Source organism: Carya illinoinensis, chromosome 11 (assembly GCF_018687715.1).
Source record: "Carya illinoinensis cultivar Pawnee chromosome 11, C.illinoinensisPawnee_v1, whole genome shotgun sequence".
Classification (NCBI taxonomy): domain Eukaryota; kingdom Viridiplantae; phylum Streptophyta; class Magnoliopsida; order Fagales; family Juglandaceae; genus Carya; species Carya illinoinensis.
This window is the reverse complement of record NC_056762.1, coordinates 18,362,792-18,378,977: the sequence shown is the minus strand read 5'-3', so window position 1 is coordinate 18,378,977 and position 16,186 is coordinate 18,362,792. Positions and strand designations below refer to the sequence as shown.

General features: G+C 52.3%; 53 non-coding genes across 53 annotated transcripts; all 53 read right to left on the bottom strand.

Moving 5' to 3' along the window:
• Positions 1–82: 82 nt before the first annotated feature.
• On the bottom strand, positions 83–201 carry LOC122285263. Its single transcript, XR_006232604.1, has one exon. It is a non-coding gene; the product is annotated as a 5S ribosomal RNA (ribosomal RNA).
• Positions 202–390: 189 nt separating this feature from the next.
• On the bottom strand, positions 391–509 carry LOC122285252. The gene has a single exon (XR_006232593.1). It is a non-coding gene; the product is annotated as a 5S ribosomal RNA (ribosomal RNA).
• A 189-nt stretch (positions 510–698) lies between these two features.
• Positions 699–817, bottom strand: LOC122285240. The gene has a single exon (XR_006232581.1). It is a non-coding gene; the product is annotated as a 5S ribosomal RNA (ribosomal RNA).
• Positions 818–995: 178 nt separating this feature from the next.
• On the bottom strand, positions 996–1,114 carry LOC122285229. The gene has a single exon (XR_006232570.1). It is a non-coding gene; the product is annotated as a 5S ribosomal RNA (ribosomal RNA).
• A 189-nt stretch (positions 1,115–1,303) lies between these two features.
• Positions 1,304–1,422, bottom strand: LOC122285218. The gene has a single exon (XR_006232557.1). It is a non-coding gene; the product is annotated as a 5S ribosomal RNA (ribosomal RNA).
• Positions 1,423–1,600: 178 nt separating this feature from the next.
• Positions 1,601–1,719, bottom strand: LOC122283132. Its single transcript, XR_006230613.1, has one exon. It is a non-coding gene; the product is annotated as a 5S ribosomal RNA (ribosomal RNA).
• A 189-nt stretch (positions 1,720–1,908) lies between these two features.
• Positions 1,909–2,027, bottom strand: LOC122288493. The gene has a single exon (XR_006235753.1). It is a non-coding gene; the product is annotated as a 5S ribosomal RNA (ribosomal RNA).
• Positions 2,028–2,216: 189 nt separating this feature from the next.
• Positions 2,217–2,335, bottom strand: LOC122285207. The gene has a single exon (XR_006232546.1). It is a non-coding gene; the product is annotated as a 5S ribosomal RNA (ribosomal RNA).
• Positions 2,336–2,524: 189 nt separating this feature from the next.
• On the bottom strand, positions 2,525–2,643 carry LOC122285195. Its single transcript, XR_006232534.1, has one exon. It is a non-coding gene; the product is annotated as a 5S ribosomal RNA (ribosomal RNA).
• Positions 2,644–2,821: 178 nt separating this feature from the next.
• Positions 2,822–2,940, bottom strand: LOC122285184. The gene has a single exon (XR_006232521.1). It is a non-coding gene; the product is annotated as a 5S ribosomal RNA (ribosomal RNA).
• Positions 2,941–3,129: 189 nt separating this feature from the next.
• LOC122285173 lies at positions 3,130–3,248 on the bottom strand. Its single transcript, XR_006232507.1, has one exon. It is a non-coding gene; the product is annotated as a 5S ribosomal RNA (ribosomal RNA).
• A 189-nt stretch (positions 3,249–3,437) lies between these two features.
• On the bottom strand, positions 3,438–3,556 carry LOC122285161. Its single transcript, XR_006232495.1, has one exon. It is a non-coding gene; the product is annotated as a 5S ribosomal RNA (ribosomal RNA).
• Positions 3,557–3,734: 178 nt separating this feature from the next.
• On the bottom strand, positions 3,735–3,853 carry LOC122287518. The gene has a single exon (XR_006234809.1). It is a non-coding gene; the product is annotated as a 5S ribosomal RNA (ribosomal RNA).
• Positions 3,854–4,041: 188 nt separating this feature from the next.
• Positions 4,042–4,160, bottom strand: LOC122285150. Its single transcript, XR_006232484.1, has one exon. It is a non-coding gene; the product is annotated as a 5S ribosomal RNA (ribosomal RNA).
• A 178-nt stretch (positions 4,161–4,338) lies between these two features.
• On the bottom strand, positions 4,339–4,457 carry LOC122287184. The gene has a single exon (XR_006234488.1). It is a non-coding gene; the product is annotated as a 5S ribosomal RNA (ribosomal RNA).
• Positions 4,458–4,645: 188 nt separating this feature from the next.
• On the bottom strand, positions 4,646–4,764 carry LOC122285139. The gene has a single exon (XR_006232473.1). It is a non-coding gene; the product is annotated as a 5S ribosomal RNA (ribosomal RNA).
• A 178-nt stretch (positions 4,765–4,942) lies between these two features.
• Positions 4,943–5,061, bottom strand: LOC122288488. Its single transcript, XR_006235748.1, has one exon. It is a non-coding gene; the product is annotated as a 5S ribosomal RNA (ribosomal RNA).
• Positions 5,062–5,250: 189 nt separating this feature from the next.
• LOC122283226 lies at positions 5,251–5,369 on the bottom strand. Its single transcript, XR_006230702.1, has one exon. It is a non-coding gene; the product is annotated as a 5S ribosomal RNA (ribosomal RNA).
• A 189-nt stretch (positions 5,370–5,558) lies between these two features.
• LOC122288123 lies at positions 5,559–5,677 on the bottom strand. Its single transcript, XR_006235396.1, has one exon. It is a non-coding gene; the product is annotated as a 5S ribosomal RNA (ribosomal RNA).
• Positions 5,678–5,855: 178 nt separating this feature from the next.
• On the bottom strand, positions 5,856–5,974 carry LOC122285126. The gene has a single exon (XR_006232461.1). It is a non-coding gene; the product is annotated as a 5S ribosomal RNA (ribosomal RNA).
• A 178-nt stretch (positions 5,975–6,152) lies between these two features.
• Positions 6,153–6,271, bottom strand: LOC122283193. The gene has a single exon (XR_006230671.1). It is a non-coding gene; the product is annotated as a 5S ribosomal RNA (ribosomal RNA).
• A 189-nt stretch (positions 6,272–6,460) lies between these two features.
• LOC122288769 lies at positions 6,461–6,579 on the bottom strand. The gene has a single exon (XR_006236021.1). It is a non-coding gene; the product is annotated as a 5S ribosomal RNA (ribosomal RNA).
• A 188-nt stretch (positions 6,580–6,767) lies between these two features.
• On the bottom strand, positions 6,768–6,886 carry LOC122285114. The gene has a single exon (XR_006232450.1). It is a non-coding gene; the product is annotated as a 5S ribosomal RNA (ribosomal RNA).
• A 178-nt stretch (positions 6,887–7,064) lies between these two features.
• Positions 7,065–7,183, bottom strand: LOC122285102. The gene has a single exon (XR_006232439.1). It is a non-coding gene; the product is annotated as a 5S ribosomal RNA (ribosomal RNA).
• A 189-nt stretch (positions 7,184–7,372) lies between these two features.
• On the bottom strand, positions 7,373–7,491 carry LOC122287325. Its single transcript, XR_006234623.1, has one exon. It is a non-coding gene; the product is annotated as a 5S ribosomal RNA (ribosomal RNA).
• Positions 7,492–7,680: 189 nt separating this feature from the next.
• LOC122285091 lies at positions 7,681–7,799 on the bottom strand. Its single transcript, XR_006232428.1, has one exon. It is a non-coding gene; the product is annotated as a 5S ribosomal RNA (ribosomal RNA).
• Positions 7,800–7,977: 178 nt separating this feature from the next.
• LOC122287517 lies at positions 7,978–8,096 on the bottom strand. The gene has a single exon (XR_006234808.1). It is a non-coding gene; the product is annotated as a 5S ribosomal RNA (ribosomal RNA).
• Positions 8,097–8,285: 189 nt separating this feature from the next.
• LOC122285080 lies at positions 8,286–8,404 on the bottom strand. Its single transcript, XR_006232417.1, has one exon. It is a non-coding gene; the product is annotated as a 5S ribosomal RNA (ribosomal RNA).
• Positions 8,405–8,593: 189 nt separating this feature from the next.
• Positions 8,594–8,712, bottom strand: LOC122285068. The gene has a single exon (XR_006232406.1). It is a non-coding gene; the product is annotated as a 5S ribosomal RNA (ribosomal RNA).
• Positions 8,713–8,901: 189 nt separating this feature from the next.
• LOC122285057 lies at positions 8,902–9,020 on the bottom strand. The gene has a single exon (XR_006232395.1). It is a non-coding gene; the product is annotated as a 5S ribosomal RNA (ribosomal RNA).
• Positions 9,021–9,209: 189 nt separating this feature from the next.
• Positions 9,210–9,328, bottom strand: LOC122285045. The gene has a single exon (XR_006232384.1). It is a non-coding gene; the product is annotated as a 5S ribosomal RNA (ribosomal RNA).
• Positions 9,329–9,506: 178 nt separating this feature from the next.
• On the bottom strand, positions 9,507–9,625 carry LOC122287516. The gene has a single exon (XR_006234807.1). It is a non-coding gene; the product is annotated as a 5S ribosomal RNA (ribosomal RNA).
• A 188-nt stretch (positions 9,626–9,813) lies between these two features.
• Positions 9,814–9,932, bottom strand: LOC122285033. Its single transcript, XR_006232373.1, has one exon. It is a non-coding gene; the product is annotated as a 5S ribosomal RNA (ribosomal RNA).
• A 178-nt stretch (positions 9,933–10,110) lies between these two features.
• On the bottom strand, positions 10,111–10,229 carry LOC122287183. Its single transcript, XR_006234487.1, has one exon. It is a non-coding gene; the product is annotated as a 5S ribosomal RNA (ribosomal RNA).
• Positions 10,230–10,417: 188 nt separating this feature from the next.
• On the bottom strand, positions 10,418–10,536 carry LOC122285021. Its single transcript, XR_006232362.1, has one exon. It is a non-coding gene; the product is annotated as a 5S ribosomal RNA (ribosomal RNA).
• Positions 10,537–10,714: 178 nt separating this feature from the next.
• LOC122288487 lies at positions 10,715–10,833 on the bottom strand. Its single transcript, XR_006235747.1, has one exon. It is a non-coding gene; the product is annotated as a 5S ribosomal RNA (ribosomal RNA).
• Positions 10,834–11,022: 189 nt separating this feature from the next.
• LOC122283225 lies at positions 11,023–11,141 on the bottom strand. Its single transcript, XR_006230701.1, has one exon. It is a non-coding gene; the product is annotated as a 5S ribosomal RNA (ribosomal RNA).
• A 189-nt stretch (positions 11,142–11,330) lies between these two features.
• LOC122288122 lies at positions 11,331–11,449 on the bottom strand. Its single transcript, XR_006235395.1, has one exon. It is a non-coding gene; the product is annotated as a 5S ribosomal RNA (ribosomal RNA).
• A 178-nt stretch (positions 11,450–11,627) lies between these two features.
• Positions 11,628–11,746, bottom strand: LOC122285009. The gene has a single exon (XR_006232350.1). It is a non-coding gene; the product is annotated as a 5S ribosomal RNA (ribosomal RNA).
• Positions 11,747–11,924: 178 nt separating this feature from the next.
• LOC122283059 lies at positions 11,925–12,043 on the bottom strand. Its single transcript, XR_006230544.1, has one exon. It is a non-coding gene; the product is annotated as a 5S ribosomal RNA (ribosomal RNA).
• Positions 12,044–12,232: 189 nt separating this feature from the next.
• LOC122288768 lies at positions 12,233–12,351 on the bottom strand. Its single transcript, XR_006236020.1, has one exon. It is a non-coding gene; the product is annotated as a 5S ribosomal RNA (ribosomal RNA).
• A 188-nt stretch (positions 12,352–12,539) lies between these two features.
• LOC122284997 lies at positions 12,540–12,658 on the bottom strand. Its single transcript, XR_006232339.1, has one exon. It is a non-coding gene; the product is annotated as a 5S ribosomal RNA (ribosomal RNA).
• A 178-nt stretch (positions 12,659–12,836) lies between these two features.
• LOC122287515 lies at positions 12,837–12,955 on the bottom strand. The gene has a single exon (XR_006234806.1). It is a non-coding gene; the product is annotated as a 5S ribosomal RNA (ribosomal RNA).
• Positions 12,956–13,144: 189 nt separating this feature from the next.
• Positions 13,145–13,263, bottom strand: LOC122284985. The gene has a single exon (XR_006232328.1). It is a non-coding gene; the product is annotated as a 5S ribosomal RNA (ribosomal RNA).
• Positions 13,264–13,452: 189 nt separating this feature from the next.
• On the bottom strand, positions 13,453–13,571 carry LOC122284973. The gene has a single exon (XR_006232317.1). It is a non-coding gene; the product is annotated as a 5S ribosomal RNA (ribosomal RNA).
• A 178-nt stretch (positions 13,572–13,749) lies between these two features.
• On the bottom strand, positions 13,750–13,868 carry LOC122288149. Its single transcript, XR_006235421.1, has one exon. It is a non-coding gene; the product is annotated as a 5S ribosomal RNA (ribosomal RNA).
• Positions 13,869–14,057: 189 nt separating this feature from the next.
• Positions 14,058–14,176, bottom strand: LOC122284962. Its single transcript, XR_006232306.1, has one exon. It is a non-coding gene; the product is annotated as a 5S ribosomal RNA (ribosomal RNA).
• A 178-nt stretch (positions 14,177–14,354) lies between these two features.
• LOC122283058 lies at positions 14,355–14,473 on the bottom strand. Its single transcript, XR_006230543.1, has one exon. It is a non-coding gene; the product is annotated as a 5S ribosomal RNA (ribosomal RNA).
• A 189-nt stretch (positions 14,474–14,662) lies between these two features.
• Positions 14,663–14,781, bottom strand: LOC122288767. Its single transcript, XR_006236019.1, has one exon. It is a non-coding gene; the product is annotated as a 5S ribosomal RNA (ribosomal RNA).
• A 188-nt stretch (positions 14,782–14,969) lies between these two features.
• LOC122284950 lies at positions 14,970–15,088 on the bottom strand. Its single transcript, XR_006232294.1, has one exon. It is a non-coding gene; the product is annotated as a 5S ribosomal RNA (ribosomal RNA).
• A 189-nt stretch (positions 15,089–15,277) lies between these two features.
• On the bottom strand, positions 15,278–15,396 carry LOC122287323. The gene has a single exon (XR_006234622.1). It is a non-coding gene; the product is annotated as a 5S ribosomal RNA (ribosomal RNA).
• Positions 15,397–15,585: 189 nt separating this feature from the next.
• Positions 15,586–15,704, bottom strand: LOC122284938. Its single transcript, XR_006232283.1, has one exon. It is a non-coding gene; the product is annotated as a 5S ribosomal RNA (ribosomal RNA).
• Positions 15,705–15,882: 178 nt separating this feature from the next.
• LOC122287513 lies at positions 15,883–16,001 on the bottom strand. The gene has a single exon (XR_006234804.1). It is a non-coding gene; the product is annotated as a 5S ribosomal RNA (ribosomal RNA).
• Positions 16,002–16,186: the final 185 nt, after the last annotated feature.

Genomic DNA, 16,186 nt, shown 5'->3' with positions numbered 1-16,186 from the left:
GTCGGTGCGATTTTCCTAAGAATCCATTGCCCGGTTGTCGTTCCGGTCCATCCGACCAGAGATGCGGTAAAAATAAAAAGGAGGGGTGCAACACGAGGACTTCCCAGGAGGTCACCCATCCTAGTACTACTCTCGCCCAAGCACGCTTAACTGCGGAGTTCTGATGGGATCCGGTGCATTAGTGCTGGTATGATCGCACCCATCATGCTACCAGCGAAAAACTAATATAATCCTATTACGACCTAGCCGCACCATGCCTATCCCATGCCAACCGGCGATCTGATCGATACCCATTGCTACGCGATGGGGTCGGTGCGATTTTCCTAAGAATCCATTGCCCGGTTGTCGTTCCGGTCCATCCGACCGGAGATGCGGTAAAAATAAAAAGGGGGGGTGCAACACGAGGACTTCCCAGGAGGTCACCCATCCTAGTACTACTCTCGCCCAAGCACGCTTAACTGCGGAGTTCTGATGGGATCCGGTGCATTAGTGCTGGTATGATCGCACCCATCATGCTACCAGCGAAAAACTAATATAATCCTATTACGACCTAGCCGCACCCTGCCTATCCCATGCCAACCGGCGATCTGATCGATACCCATTGCTACGCGATGGGGTCGGTGCGATTTTCCTAAGAATCCATTGCCCGGTACAGGTTCCGGTCCATCCGACCGGAGATGCGGTAAAAATAAAAAAGGGGGGTGCAACACGAGGACTTCCCAGGAGGTCACCCATCCTAGTACTACTCTCGCCCAAGCACGCTTAACTGCGGAGTTCTGATGGGATCCGGTGCATTAGTGCTGGTATGATCGCACCCATCATGCTACCAGCGAAAAACTAATATAATCCTATTACGACCTAGCCGCACCCTGCCTATCCCATGCCAACTGGCGATCTGATTGATAGCGATGGGGTCGGTGCGATTTTCCTAAGAATCCATTGCCCGGTTGTCGTTCCGGTCCATCCGACCGGAGATGCGGTAAAAATAAAAAGGGGGGGTGCAACACGAGGACTTCCCAGGAGGTCACCCATCCTAGTACTACTCTCGCCCAAGCACGCTTAACTGCGGAGTTCTGATGGGATCCGGTGCATTAGTGCTGGTATGATCGCACCCATCATGCTACCAGCGAAAAACTAATATAATCCTATTACGACCTAGCCGCACCATGCCTATCCCATGCCAACCGGCGATCTGATCGATACCCATTGCTACGCGATGGGGTCGGTGCGATTTTCCTAAGAATCCATTGCCCGGTTGTCGTTCCGGTCCATCCGACCGGAGATGCGGTAAAAATAAAAAGGGGGGGTGCAACACGAGGACTTCCCAGGAGGTCACCCATCCTAGTACTACTCTCGCCCAAGCACGCTTAACTGCGGAGTTCTGATGGGATCCGGTGCATTAGTGCTGGTATGATCGCACCCATCATGCTACCAGCGAAAAACTAATATAATCCTATTACGACCTAGCCGCACCCTGCCTATCCCATGCCAACTGGCGATCTGATTGATAGCGATGGGGTCGGTGCGATTTTCCTAAGAATCCATTGCCCGGTTGTCGTTCCGGTCCATCCGACCGGAGATGCGGTAAAAATAAAAAGGGGAGGTGCAACACGAGGACTTCCCAGGAGGTCACCCATCCTAGTACTACTCTCGCCGAAGCACGCTTAACTGCGGAGTTCTGATGGGATCCGGTGCATTAGTGCTGGTATGATCGCACCCATCATGCTACCAGCGAAAAACTAATATAATCCTATTACGACCTAGCCGCACCATGCCTATCCCATGCCAACCGGCGATCTGATCGATACCCATTGCTACGCGATGGGGTCGGTGCGATTTTCCTAAGAATCCATTGCCCGGTTGTTGTTCCGGTCCATCCGACCGGAGATGCGGTAAAAATAAAAAGGGGGGGTGCAACACGAGGACATCCCAGGAGGTCACCCATCCTAGTACTACTCTCGCCCAAGCACGCTTAACTGCGGAGTTCTGATGGGATCCGGTGCATTAGTGCTGGTATGATCGCACCCATCATGCTACCAGCGAAAAACTAATATAATCCTATTACGGCCTAGCCGCACCATGCCTATCCCATGCCAACCGGCGATCTGATCGATACCCATTGCTACGCGATGGGGTCGGTGCGATTTTCCTAAGAATCCATTGCCCGGTTGTCGTTCCGGTCCATCCGACTGGAGATGCGGTAAAAATAAAAAGGGGGGGTGCAACACGAGGACTTCCCAGGAGGTCACCCATCCTAGTACTACTCTCGCCCAAGCACGCTTAACTGCGGAGTTCTGATGGGATCCGGTGCATTAGTGCTGGTATGATCGCACCCATCATGCTACCAGCGAAAAACTAATATAATCCTATTACGACCTAGCCGCACCCTGCCTATCTCATGCCAACCGGCGATCTGACCGATACCCATTGCTACGCGATGGGGTCGGTGCGATTTTCCTAAAAATCCATTCCCTGGTTCTCGTTCCGGTCCATCCGACCAGAGATGCGGTAAAAATTAAAAGGGGGGGTGCAACACGAGGACTTCCCAGGAGGTCACCCATCCTAGTACTACTCTCGCCCAAGCACGCTTAACTGCGGAGTTCTGATGGGATCCGGTGCATTAGTGCTGGTATGATCGCACCCATCATGCTACCAGCGAAAAACTAATATAATCCTATTACGACCTAGCCGCACCCTGCCTATCCCATGCCAACTGGCGATCTGATTGATAGCGATGGGGTCGGTGCGATTTTCCTAAGAATCCATTGCCCGGTTGTCGTTCCGGTCCATCCGACCGGAGATGCGGTAAAAATAAAAAGGGGGGGTGCAACACGAGGACTTCCCAGGAGGTCACCCATCCTAGTACTACTCTCGCCCAAGCACGCTTAACTGCGGAGTTCTGATGGGATCCGGTGCATTAGTGCTGGTATGATCGCACCCATCATGCTACCAGCGAAAAACTAATATAATCCTATTACGACCTAGCCGCACCATGCCTATCCCATGCCAACCGGCGATCTGATCGATACCCATTGCTACGCGATGGGGTCGGTGCGATTTTCCTAAGAATCCATTGCCCGGTTGTCGTTCCGGTCCATCCGACCGGAGATGCGGTAAAAATAAAAAGGGGGGGTGCAACACGAGGACTTCCCAGGAGGTCACCCATCCTAGTACTACTCTCGCCCAAGCACGCTTAACTGCGGAGTTCTGATGGGATCCGGTGCATTAGTGCTGGTATGATCGCACCCATCATGCTACCAGCGAAAAACTAATATAATCCTATTACGACCTAGCCGCACCCTGCCTATCCCATGCCAACCGGCGATCTGATCGATACCCATTGCTACGCGATGGGGTCGGTGCGATTTTCCTAAGAATCCATTGCCCGGTACTCGTTCCGGTCCATCCGACCGGAGATGCGGTAAAAATAAAAACGGGGGGTGCAACACGAGGACTTCCCAGGAGGTCACCCATCCTAGTACTACTCTCGCCCAAGCACGCTTAACTGCGGAGTTCTGATGGGATCCGGTGCATTAGTGCTGGTATGATCGCACCCATCATGCTACCAGCGAAAAACTAATATAATCCTATTACGACCTAGCCGCACCCTGCCTATCCCATGCCAACTGGCGATCTGATTGATAGCGATGGGGTCGGTGCGATTTTCCTAAGAATCCATTGCCCGGTTGTCGTTCCGGTCCATCCGACCGGAGATGCGGTAAAAATAAAAAGGGGGGGTGCAACACGAGGACTTCCCAGGAGGTCACCCATCCTAGTACTACTCTCGCCCAAGCACGCTTAACTGCAGAGTTCTGATGGGATCCGGTGCATTAGTGCTGGTATGATCGCACCCATCATGCTACCAGCGAAAAACTAATATAATCCTATTACGACCTAGCCGCACCATGCCTATCCCATGCCAACCGGCGATCTGATCGATACCCATTGCTACGCGATGGGGTCGGTGCGATTTTCTTAAGAATCCATTGCCCGGTTGTCGTTCCGGTCCATCCGACCGGAGATGCGGTAAAAATAAAAAGGGGGGTGCAACACGAGGACTTCCCAGGAGGTCACCCATCCTAGTACTACTCTCGCCCAAGCACGCTTAACTGCGGAGTTCTGATGGGATCCGGTGCATTAGTGCTGGTATGATCGCACCCATCATGCTACCAGCGAAAAACTAATATAATCCTATTATGACCTAGCCGCACCCTGCCTATCCCATGCTAACCGGCGATCTGATCGATAGCGATGGGGTCGGTGCGATTTTCCTAAGAATCCATTGCCCGGTTCTCGTTCCGGTCCATCCGACCGGAAATGCGGTAAAAATAAAAAGGGGGGGTGCAACACGAGGACTTCCCAGGAGGTCACCCATCCTAGTACTACTCTCGCCCAAGCACGCTTAGCTGCGGAGTTCTGATGGGATCCGGTGCATTAGTGCTGGTATGATCGCACCCATCATGCTACCAGCGAAAAACTAATATAATCCTATTATGACCTAGCCGCACCCTGCCTATCCCATGCCAACCGGCGATCTGACCGATACCCATTGCTACGCGATGGGGTTGGTGCGATTTTCCTAAAAATCCATTGCCTGGTTCTCGTTCCGGTCCATCCGACCAGAGATGCGGTAAAAATAAAAAGGGGGGTGCAACACGAGGACTTCCCAGGAGGTCACCCATCCTAGTACTACTCTCGCCCAAGCACGCTTAACTGCGGAGTTCTGATGGGATCCGGTGCATTAGTGCTGGTATGATCGCACCCATCATGCTACCAGCGAAAAACTAATATAATCCTATTATGACCTAGCCGCACCCTGGCTATCCCATGCTAACCGGCGATCTGATCGATAGCGATGGGGTCGGTGCGATTTTCCTAAGAATCCATTGCCCGGTTCTCGTTCCGGTCCATCCGACCGGAGATGCGGTAAAAATAAAAAGGGGGGGTGCAACACGAGGACTTCCCAGGAGGTCACCCATCCTAGTACTACTCTCGCCCAAGCACGCTTGACTGCGGAGTTCTGATGGGATCTGGTGCATTAGTGCTGGTATGATCGCACCCATCATGCTACTAGTGAAAAACTCATATAATCCTATTACGACATAGCCGCACCCTGCCTATCTCATGCCAACCGGCGATCTGACCGATACCCATTGCTACGTGATGGGGTCGGTGCGATTTTCCCAAAAATCCATTCCCTGGTTCTCGTTCCGGTCCATCCGACCAGAGATGCGGTAAAAATTAAAAGGGGGGGGGCAACACGAGGACTTCCCAGGAGGTCACCCATCCTAGTACTATTCTCGCCCAAGCACGCTTAACTGCGGAGTTATGATGGGATCCGGTGCATTAGTGCTGGTATGATCGCACCCATCATGCTACCAGCGAAAAACTAATATAATCCTATTATGACCTAGCCGCACCCTGCCTATCTCATGCCAACCGGCGATCTGACCGATACCCATTGCTACGCGATGGGGTTGGTGCGATTTTCCTAAAAATCCATTCCCTGGTTCTCGTTCCAGTCGATCCGACCAGAGATGCGGTAAAAACTAAAAGGGGGGGTGCAACACGAGGACTTCCCAGGAGGTCACCCATCCTAGTACTACTCTCACCCAAGCACGCTTAGCTGCGGAGTTCTGATGGGATCCGGTGCATTAGTGCTGGTATGATCGCACCCATCATGCTACCAGCGAAAAACTAATATAATCCTATTATGACCTAGCCGCACCCTGCCTATCCCATGCTAACCGGCGATCTGATCGATATCGATGGGGTCGGTGCGATTTTCCTAAGAATCCATTGCCCGGTTCTCGTTCCGGTCCATCCGACCGGAGATGCGGTAAAAATAAAAAGGGGGGGTGCAACACGAGGACTTCCCAGGAGGTCACCCATCCTAGTACTACTCTCGCCCAAGCACGCTTAACTGCGGAGTTCTGATGGGATCCGGTGCATTAGTGCTGGTATGATCGCACCCATCATGCTACCAGCGAAAAACTAATATAATCCTATTATGACCTAGCCGCACCCTGCCTATCCCATGCTAACTGGCGATCTGATCGATAGCGATGGGGTCGGTGTGATTTTCCTAAGAATCCATTGCCCGGTTCTCGTTCCGGTCCATCCGACCGGAGATGCGGTAAAAATAAAAAGGGGGGGTGCAACACGAAGACTTCCCAGGAGGTAACCCATCCTAGTACTACTCTCGCCCAAGCACGCTTGACTGCGGAGTTCTGATGGGATCTGGTGCATTAGTGCTGGTATGATCGCACCCATCATGCTACTAGTGAAAAACTCATATAATCCTATTACGACATAGCCGCACCCTGCCTATCTCATGCCAACCGGCGATCTGACCGATACCCATTGCTACGTGATGGGGTCGGTGCGATTTTCCCAAAAATCCATTCCCTGGTTCTCGTTCCGGTCCATCCGACCAGAGATGCGGTAAAAATTAAAAGGGGGGGTGCAACACGAGGACTTCCCAGGAGGTCACCCATCCTAGTACTACTCTCGCCCAAGCACGCTTAACTGCGGAGTTATGATGGGATCCGGTGCATTAGTGCTGGTATGATCGCACCCATCATGCTACCAGCGAAAAACTAATATAATCCTATTATGACCTAGCCGCACCCTGCCTATCTCATGCCAACCGGCGATCTGACCGATACCCATTGCTACGCGATGGGGTTGGTGCGATTTTCCTAAAAATCCATTCCCTGGTTCTCGTTCCAGTCGATCCGACCAGAGATGCGGTAAAAACTAAAAGGGGGGTGCAACACGAGGACTTCCCAGGAGGTCACCCATCCTAGTACTACTCTCGCCCAAGCACGCTTAACTGCGGAGTTCTGATGGGATCCGGTGCATTAGTGCTGGTATGATCGCACCCATCATGCTACCAGCGAAAAACTAATATAATCCTATTACGACCTAGCCGCACCCTGCCTATCCCATGCCAACTGGCGATCTGATTGATAGCGATGGGGTCGGTGCGATTTTCCTAAGAATCCATTGCCCGGTTGTCGTTCCGGTCCATCCGACCGGAGATGCGGTAAAAATAAAAAGGGGGGGTGCAACACGAGGACTTCCCAGGAGGTCACCCATCCTAGTACTACTCTCGCCCAAGCACGCTTAACTGCGGAGTTCTGATGGGATCCGGTGCATTAGTGCTGGTATGATCGCACCCATCATGCTACCAGCGAAAAACTAATATAATCCTATTACGACCTAGCCGCACCATGCCTATCCCATGCCAACCGGCGATCTGATCGATACCCATTGCTACGCGATGGGGTCGGTGCGATTTTCCTAAGAATCCATTGCCCGGTTGTCGTTCCGGTCCATCCGACCGGAGATGCGGTAAAAATAAAAAGGGCGGGTGCAACACGAGGACTTCCCAGGAGGTCACCCATCCTAGTACTACTCTCGCCCAAGCACGCTTAACTGCGGAGTTCTGATGGGATCCGGTGCATTAGTGCTGGTATGATCGCACCCATCATGCTACCAGCGAAAAACTAATATAATCCTATTACGACCTAGCCGCACCCTGCCTATCCCATGCCAACCGGCGATCTGATCGATACCCATTGCTACGCGATGGGGTCGGTGCGATTTTCCTAAGAATCCATTGCCCGGTACTCGTTCCGGTCCATCCGACCGGAGATGCGGTAAAAATAAAAACGGGGGGTGCAACACGAGGACTTCCCAGGAGGTCACCCATCCTAGTACTACTCTCGCCCAAGCACGCTTAACTGCGGAGTTCTGATGGGATCCGGTGCATTAGTGCTGGTATGATCGCACCCATCATGCTACCAGCGAAAAACTAATATAATCCTATTACGACCTAGCCGCACCCTGCCTATCCCATGCCAACTGGCGATCTGATTGATAGCGATGGGGTCGGTGCGATTTTCCTAAGAATCCATTGCCCGGTTGTCGTTCCGGTCCATCCGACCGGAGATGCGGTAAAAATAAAAAGGGGGGGTGCAACACGAGGACTTCCCAGGAGGTCACCCATCCTAGTACTACTCTCGCCCAAGCACGCTTAACTGCAGAGTTCTGATGGGATCCGGTGCATTAGTGCTGGTATGATCGCACCCATCATGCTACCAGCGAAAAACTAATATAATCCTATTACGACCTAGCCGCACCATGCCTATCCCATGCCAACCGGCGATCTGATCGATACCCATTGCTACGCGATGGGGTCGGTGCGATTTTCTTAAGAATCCATTGCCCGGTTGTCGTTCCGGTCCATCCGACCGGAGATGCGGTAAAAATAAAAAGGGGGGGTGCAACACGAGGACTTCCCAGGAGGTCACCCATCCTAGTACTACTCTCGCCCAAGCACGCTTAACTGCGGAGTTCTGATGGGATCCGGTGCATTAGTGCTGGTATGATCGCACCCATCATGCTACCAGCGAAAAACTAATATAATCCTATTACGACCTAGCCGCACCATGCCTATCCCATGCCAACCGGCGATCTGATCGATACCCATTGCTACGCGATGGGGTCGGTGCGATTTTCCTAAGAATCCATTGCCCGGTTGTCGTTCCGGTCCATCCGACCGGAGATGCGGTAAAAATAAAAAGGGGGGGTGCAACACGAGGACTTCCCAGGAGGTCACCCATCCTAGTACTACTCTCGCCCAAGCACGCTTAACTGCGGAGTTCTGATGGGATCCGGTGCATTAGTGCTGGTATGATCGCACCCATCATGCTACCAGCGAAAAACTAATATAATCCTATTACGACCTAGCCGCACCCTGCCTATCCCATGCCAACCGGCGATCTGATCGATACCCATTGCTACGCGATGGGGTCGGTGCGATTTTCCTAAGAATCCATTGCCCGGTACTCGTTCCGGTCCATCCGACCGGAGATGCGGTAAAAATAAAAAAGGGGGGTGCAACACGAGGACTTCCCAGGAGGTCACCCATCCTAGTACTACTCTCGCCCAAGCACGCTTAACTGCGGAGTTCTGATGGGATCCGGTGCATTAGTGCTGGTATGATCGCACCCATCATGCTACCAGCGAAAAACTAATATAATCCTATTACGACCTAGCCGCACCCTGCCTATCCCATGCCAACCGGCGATCTGATCGATACCCATTGCTACGCGATGGGGTCGGTGCGATTTTCCTAAGAATCCATTGCCCGGTACTCGTTCCGGTCCATCCGACCGGAGATGCGGTAAAAATAAAAACGGGGGGTGCAACACGAGGACTTCCCAGGAGGTCACCCATCCTAGTACTACTCTCGCCCAAGCACGCTTAACTGCGGAGTTCTGATGGGATCCGGTGCATTAGTGCTGGTATGATCGCACCCATCATGCTACCAGCGAAAAACTAATATAATCCTATTACGACCTAGCCGCACCCTGCCTATCCCATGCCAACTGGCGATCTGATTGATAGCGATGGGGTCGGTGCGATTTTCCTAAGAATCCATTGCCCGGTTGTCGTTCCGGTCCATCCGACCGGAGATGCGGTAAAAATAAAAAGGGGGGGTGCAACACGAGGACTTCCCAGGAGGTCACCCATCCTAGTACTACTCTCGCCCAAGCACGCTTAACTGCAGAGTTCTGATGGGATCCGGTGCATTAGTGCTGGTATGATCGCACCCATCATGCTACCAGCGAAAAACTAATATAATCCTATTACGACCTAGCCGCACCATGCCTATCCCATGCCAACCGGCGATCTGATCGATACCCATTGCTACGCGATGGGGTCGGTGCGATTTTCTTAAGAATCCATTGCCCGGTTGTCGTTCCGGTCCATCCGACCGGAGATGCGGTAAAAATAAAAAGGGGGGTGCAACACGAGGACTTCCCAGGAGGTCACCCATCCTAGTACTACTCTCGCCCAAGCACGCTTAACTGCGGAGTTCTGATGGGATCCGGTGCATTAGTGCTGGTATGATCGCACCCATCATGCTACCAGCGAAAAACTAATATAATCCTATTATGACCTAGCCGCACCCTGCCTATCCCATGCTAACCGGCGATCTGATCGATAGCGATGGGGTCGGTGCGATTTTCCTAAGAATCCATTGCCCGGTTCTCGTTCCGGTCCATCCGACCGGAAATGCGGTAAAAATAAAAAGGGGGGGTGCAACACGAGGACTTCCCAGGAGGTCACCCATCCTAGTACTACTCTCGCCCAAGCACGCTTAGCTGCGGAGTTCTGATGGGATCCGGTGCATTAGTGCTGGTATGATCGCACCCATCATGCTACCAGCGAAAAACTAATATAATCCTATTATGACCTAGCCGCACCCTGCCTATCCCATGCCAACCGGCGATCTGACCGATACCCATTGCTACGCGATGGGGTTGGTGCGATTTTCCTAAAAATCCATTGCCTGGTTCTCGTTCCGGTCCATCCGACCAGAGATGCGGTAAAAATAAAAAGGGGGGTGCAACACGAGGACTTCCCAGGAGGTCACCCATCCTAGTACTACTCTCGCCCAAGCACGCTTAACTGCGGAGTTCTGATGGGATCCGGTGCATTAGTGCTGGTATGATCGCACCCATCATGCTACCAGCGAAAAACTAATATAATCCTATTATGACCTAGCCGCACCCTGGCTATCCCATGCTAACCGGCGATCTGATCGATAGCGATGGGGTCGGTGCGATTTTCCTAAGAATCCATTGCCCGGTTCTCGTTCCGGTCCATCCGACCGGAGATGCGGTAAAAATAAAAAGGGGGGGTGCAACACGAGGACTTCCCAGGAGGTCACCCATCCTAGTACTACTCTCGCCCAAGCACGCTTGACTGCGGAGTTCTGATGGGATCTGGTGCATTAGTGCTGGTATGATCGCACCCATCATGCTACTAGTGAAAAACTCATATAATCCTATTACGACATAGCCGCACCCTGCCTATCTCATGCCAACCGGCGATCTGACCGATACCCATTGCTACGTGATGGGGTCGGTGCGATTTTCCCAAAAATCCATTCCCTGGTTCTCGTTCCGGTCCATCCGACCAGAGATGCGGTAAAAATTAAAAGGGGGGGGGCAACACGAGGACTTCCCAGGAGGTCACCCATCCTAGTACTATTCTCGCCCAAGCACGCTTAACTGCGGAGTTATGATGGGATCCGGTGCATTAGTGCTGGTATGATCGCACCCATCATGCTACCAGCGAAAAACTAATATAATCCTATTATGACCTAGCCGCACCCTGCCTATCTCATGCCAACCGGCGATCTGACCGATACCCATTGCTACGCGATGGGGTTGGTGCGATTTTCCTAAAAATCCATTCCCTGGTTCTCGTTCCAGTCGATCCGACCAGAGATGCGGTAAAAACTAAAAGGGGGGGTGCAACACGAGGACTTCCCAGGAGGTCACCCATCCTAGTACTACTCTCACCCAAGCACGCTTAGCTGCGGAGTTCTGATGGGATCCGGTGCATTAGTGCTGGTATGATCGCACCCATCATGCTACCAGCGAAAAACTAATATAATCCTATTATGACCTAGCCGCACCCTGCCTATCCCATGCTAACCGGCGATCTGATCGATAGCGATGGGGTCGGTGCGATTTTCCTAAGAATCCATTGCCCGGTTCTCGTTCCGGTCCATCCGACCGGAGATGCGGTAAAAATAAAAAGGGGGGGTGCAACACGAGGACTTCCCAGGAGGTCACCCATCCTAGTACTACTCTCGCCCAAGCACGCTTAACTGCGGAGTTCTGATGGGATCCGGTGCATTAGTGCTGGTATGATCGCACCCATCATGCTACCAGCGAAAAACTAATATAATCCTATTATGACCTAGCCGCACCCTGCCTATCCCATGCTAACTGGCGATCTGATCGATAGCGATGGGGTCGGTGTGATTTTCCTAAGAATCCATTGCCCGGTTCTCGTTCCGGTCCATCCGACCGGAGATGCGGTAAAAATAAAAAGGGGGGGTGCAACACGAGGACTTCCCAGGAGGTAACCCATCCTAGTACTACTCTCGCCCAAGCACGCTTGACTGCGGAGTTCTGATGGGATCTGGTGCATTAGTGCTGGTATGATCGCACCCATCATGCTACTAGTGAAAAACTCATATAATCCTATTACGACATAGCCGCACCCTGCCTATCTCATGCCAACCGGCGATCTGACCGATACCCATTGCTACGTGATGGGGTCGGTGCGATTTTCCCAAAAATCCATTCCCTGGTTCTCGTTCCGGTCCATCCGACCAGAGATGCGGTAAAAATTAAAAGGGGGGGTGCAACACGAGGACTTCCCAGGAGGTCACCCATCCTAGTACTACTCTCGCCCAAGCACGCTTAACTGCGGAGTTATGATGGGATCCGGTGCATTAGTGCTGGTATGATCGCACCCATCATGCTACCAGCGAAAAACTAATATAATCCTATTATGACCTAGCCGCACCCTGCCTATCTCATGCCAACCGGCGATCTGACCGATACCCATTGCTACGCGATGGGGTTGGTGCGATTTTCCTAAAAATCCATTCCCTGGTTCTCGTTCCAGTCGATCCGACCAGAGATGCGGTAAAAACTAAAAGGGGGGTGCAACACGAGGACTTCCCAGGAGGTCACCCATCCTAGTACTACTCTCGCCCAAGCACGCTTAACTGCGGAGTTCTGATGGGATCCGGTGCATTAGTGCTGGTATGATCGCACCCATCATGCTACCAGCGAAAAACTAATATAATCCTATTACGACCTAGCCGCACCCTGCCTATCCCATGCCAACTGGCGATCTGATTGATAGCGATGGGGTCGGTGCGATTTTCCTAAGAATCCATTGCCCGGTTGTCGTTCCGGTCCATCCGACCGGAGATGCGGTAAAAATAAAAAGGGGGGGTGCAACACGAGGACTTCCCAGGAGGTCACCCATCCTAGTACTACTCTCGCCCAAGCACGCTTAACTGCAGAGTTCTGATGGGATCCGGTGCATTAGTGCTGGTATGATCGCACCCATCATGCTACCAGCGAAAAACTAATATAATCCTATTACGACCTAGCCGCACCATGCCTATCCCATGCCAACCGGCGATCTGATCGATACCCATTGCTACGCGATGGGGTCGGTGCGATTTTCTTAAGAATCCATTGCCCGGTTGTCGTTCCGGTCCATCCGACCGGAGATGCGGTAAAAATAAAAAGGGGGGGTGCAACACGAGGACTTCCCAGGAGGTCACCCATCCTAGTACTACTCTCGCCCAAGCACGCTTAACTGCGGAGTTCTGATGGGATCCGGTGCATTAGTGCTGGTATGATCGCACCCATCATGCTACCAGCGAAAAACTAATATAATCCTATTACGACCTAGCCGCACCATGCCTATCCCATGCCAACCGGCGATCTGATCGATACCCATTGCTACGCGATGGGGTCGGTGCGATTTTCCTAAGAATCCATTGCCCGGTTGTCGTTCCGGTCCATCCGACCGGAGATGCGGTAAAAATAAAAAGGGGGGGTGCAACACGAGGACTTCCCAGGAGGTCACCCATCCTAGTACTACTCTCGCCCAAGCACGCTTAACTGCGGAGTTCTGATGGGATCCGGTGCATTAGTGCTGGTATGATCGCACCCATCATGCTACCAGCGAAAAACTAATATAATCCTATTACGACCTAGCCGCACCCTGCCTATCCCATGCCAACTGGCGATCTGATTGATAGCGATGGGGTCGGTGCGATTTTCCTAAGAATCCATTGCCCGGTTGTCGTTCCGGTCCATCCGACCGGAGATGCGGTAAAAATAAAAAGGGGGGGTGCAACACGAGGACTTCCCAGGAGGTCACCCATCCTAGTACTACTCTCGCCCAAGAACGCTTAACTGCGGAGTTCTGATGGGATCCGGTGCATTAGTGCTGGTATGATCGCACCCATCATGCTACCAGCGAAAAACTAATATAATCCTATTACGACCTAGCCGCACCATGCCTATCCCATGCCAACCGGCGATCTGATCGATACCCATTGCTACGCGATGGGGTCGGTGCGATTTTCCTAAGAATCCATTGCCCGGTTGTCGTTCCGGTCCATCCGACCAGAGATGCGGTAAAAATAAAAAGGGGGGGTGCAACACGAGGACTTCCCAGGAGGTCACCCATCCTAGTACTACTCTCGCCCAAGCACGCTTAACTGCGGAGTTCTGATGGGATCCGGTGCATTAGTGCTGGTATGATCGCACCCATCATGCTACCAGCGAAAAACTAATATAATCCTATTATGACCTAGCCGCACCCTGCCTATCCCATGCTAACTGGCGATCTGATCGATAGCGATGGGGTCGGTGTGATTTTCCTAAGAATCCATTGCCCGGTTCTCGTTCCGGTCCATCCGACCGGAGATGCGGTAAAAATAAAAAGGGGGGGTGCAACACGAGGACTTCCCAGGAGGTAACCCATCCTAGTACTACTCTCGCCCAAGCACGCTTGACTGCGGAGTTCTGATGGGATCTGGTGCATTAGTGCTGGTATGATCGCACCCATCATGCTACTAGTGAAAAACTCATATAATCCTATTACGACATAGCCGCACCCTGCCTATCTCATGCCAACCGGCGATCTGACCGATACCCATTGCTACGTGATGGGGTCGGTGCGATTTTCCCAAAAATCCATTCCCTGGTTCTCGTTCCGGTCCATCCGACCAGAGATGCGGTAAAAATTAAAAGGGGGGGTGCAACACGAGGACTTCCCAGGAGGTCACCCATCCTAGTACTACTCTCGCCCAAGCACGCTTAACTGCGGAGTTATGATGGGATCCGGTGCATTAGTGCTGGTATGATCGCACCCATCATGCTACCAGCGAAAAACTAATATAATCCTATTATGACCTAGCCGCACCCTGCCTATCTCATGCCAACCGGCGATCTGACCGATACCCATTGCTACGCGATGGGGTTGGTGCGATTTTCCTAAAAATCCATTCCCTGGTTCTCGTTCCAGTCGATCCGACCAGAGATGCGGTAAAAACTAAAAGGGGGGTGCAACACGAGGACTTCCCAGGAGGTCACCCATCCTAGTACTACTCTCGCCCAAGCACGCTTAACTGCGGAGTTCTGATGGGATCCGGTGCATTAGTGCTGGTATGATCGCACCCATCATGCTACCAGCGAAAAACTAATATAATCCTATTACGACCTAGCCGCACCATGCCTATCCCATGCCAACCGGCGATCTGATCGATACCCATTGCTACGCGATGGGGTCGGTGCGATTTTCCTAAGAATCCATTGCCCGGTTGTCGTTCCGGTCCATCCGACCGGAGATGCGGTAAAAATAAAAAGGGCGGGTGCAACACGAGGACTTCCCAGGAGGTCACCCATCCTAGTACTACTCTCGCCCAAGCACGCTTAACTGCGGAGTTCTGATGGGATCCGGTGCATTAGTGCTGGTATGATCGCACCCATCATGCTACCAGCGAAAAACTAATATAATCCTATTACGACCTAGCCGCACCCTGCCTATCCCATGCCAACCGGCGATCTGATCGATACCCATTGCTACGCGATGGGGTCGGTGCGATTTTCCTAAGAATCCATTGCCCGGTACTCGTTCCGGTCCATCCGACCGGAGATGCGGTAAAAATAAAAACGGGGGGTGCAACACGAGGACTTCCCAGGAGGTCACCCATCCTAGTACTACTCTCGCCCAAGCACGCTTAACTGCGGAGTTCTGATGGGATCCGGTGCATTAGTGCTGGTATGATCGCACCCATCATGCTACCAGCGAAAAACTAATATAATCCTATTACGACCTAGCCGCACCCTGCCTATCCCATGCCAACTGGCGATCTGATTGATAGCGATGGGGTCGGTGCGATTTTCCTAAGAATCCATTGCCCGGTTGTCGTTCCGGTCCATCCGACCGGAGATGCGGTAAAAATAAAAAGGGGGGGTGCAACACGAGGACTTCCCAGGAGGTCACCCATCCTAGTACTACTCTCGCCCAAGCACGCTTAACTGCAGAGTTCTGATGGGATCCGGTGCATTAGTGCTGGTATGATCGCACCCATCATGCTACCAGCGAAAAACTAATATAATCCTATTACGACCTAGCCGCACCATGCCTATCCCATGCCAACCGGCGATCTGATCGATACCCATTGCTACGCGATGGGGTCGGTGCGATTTTCTTAAGAATCCATTGCCCGGTTGTCGTTCCGGTCCATCCGACCGGAGATGCGGTAAAAATAAAA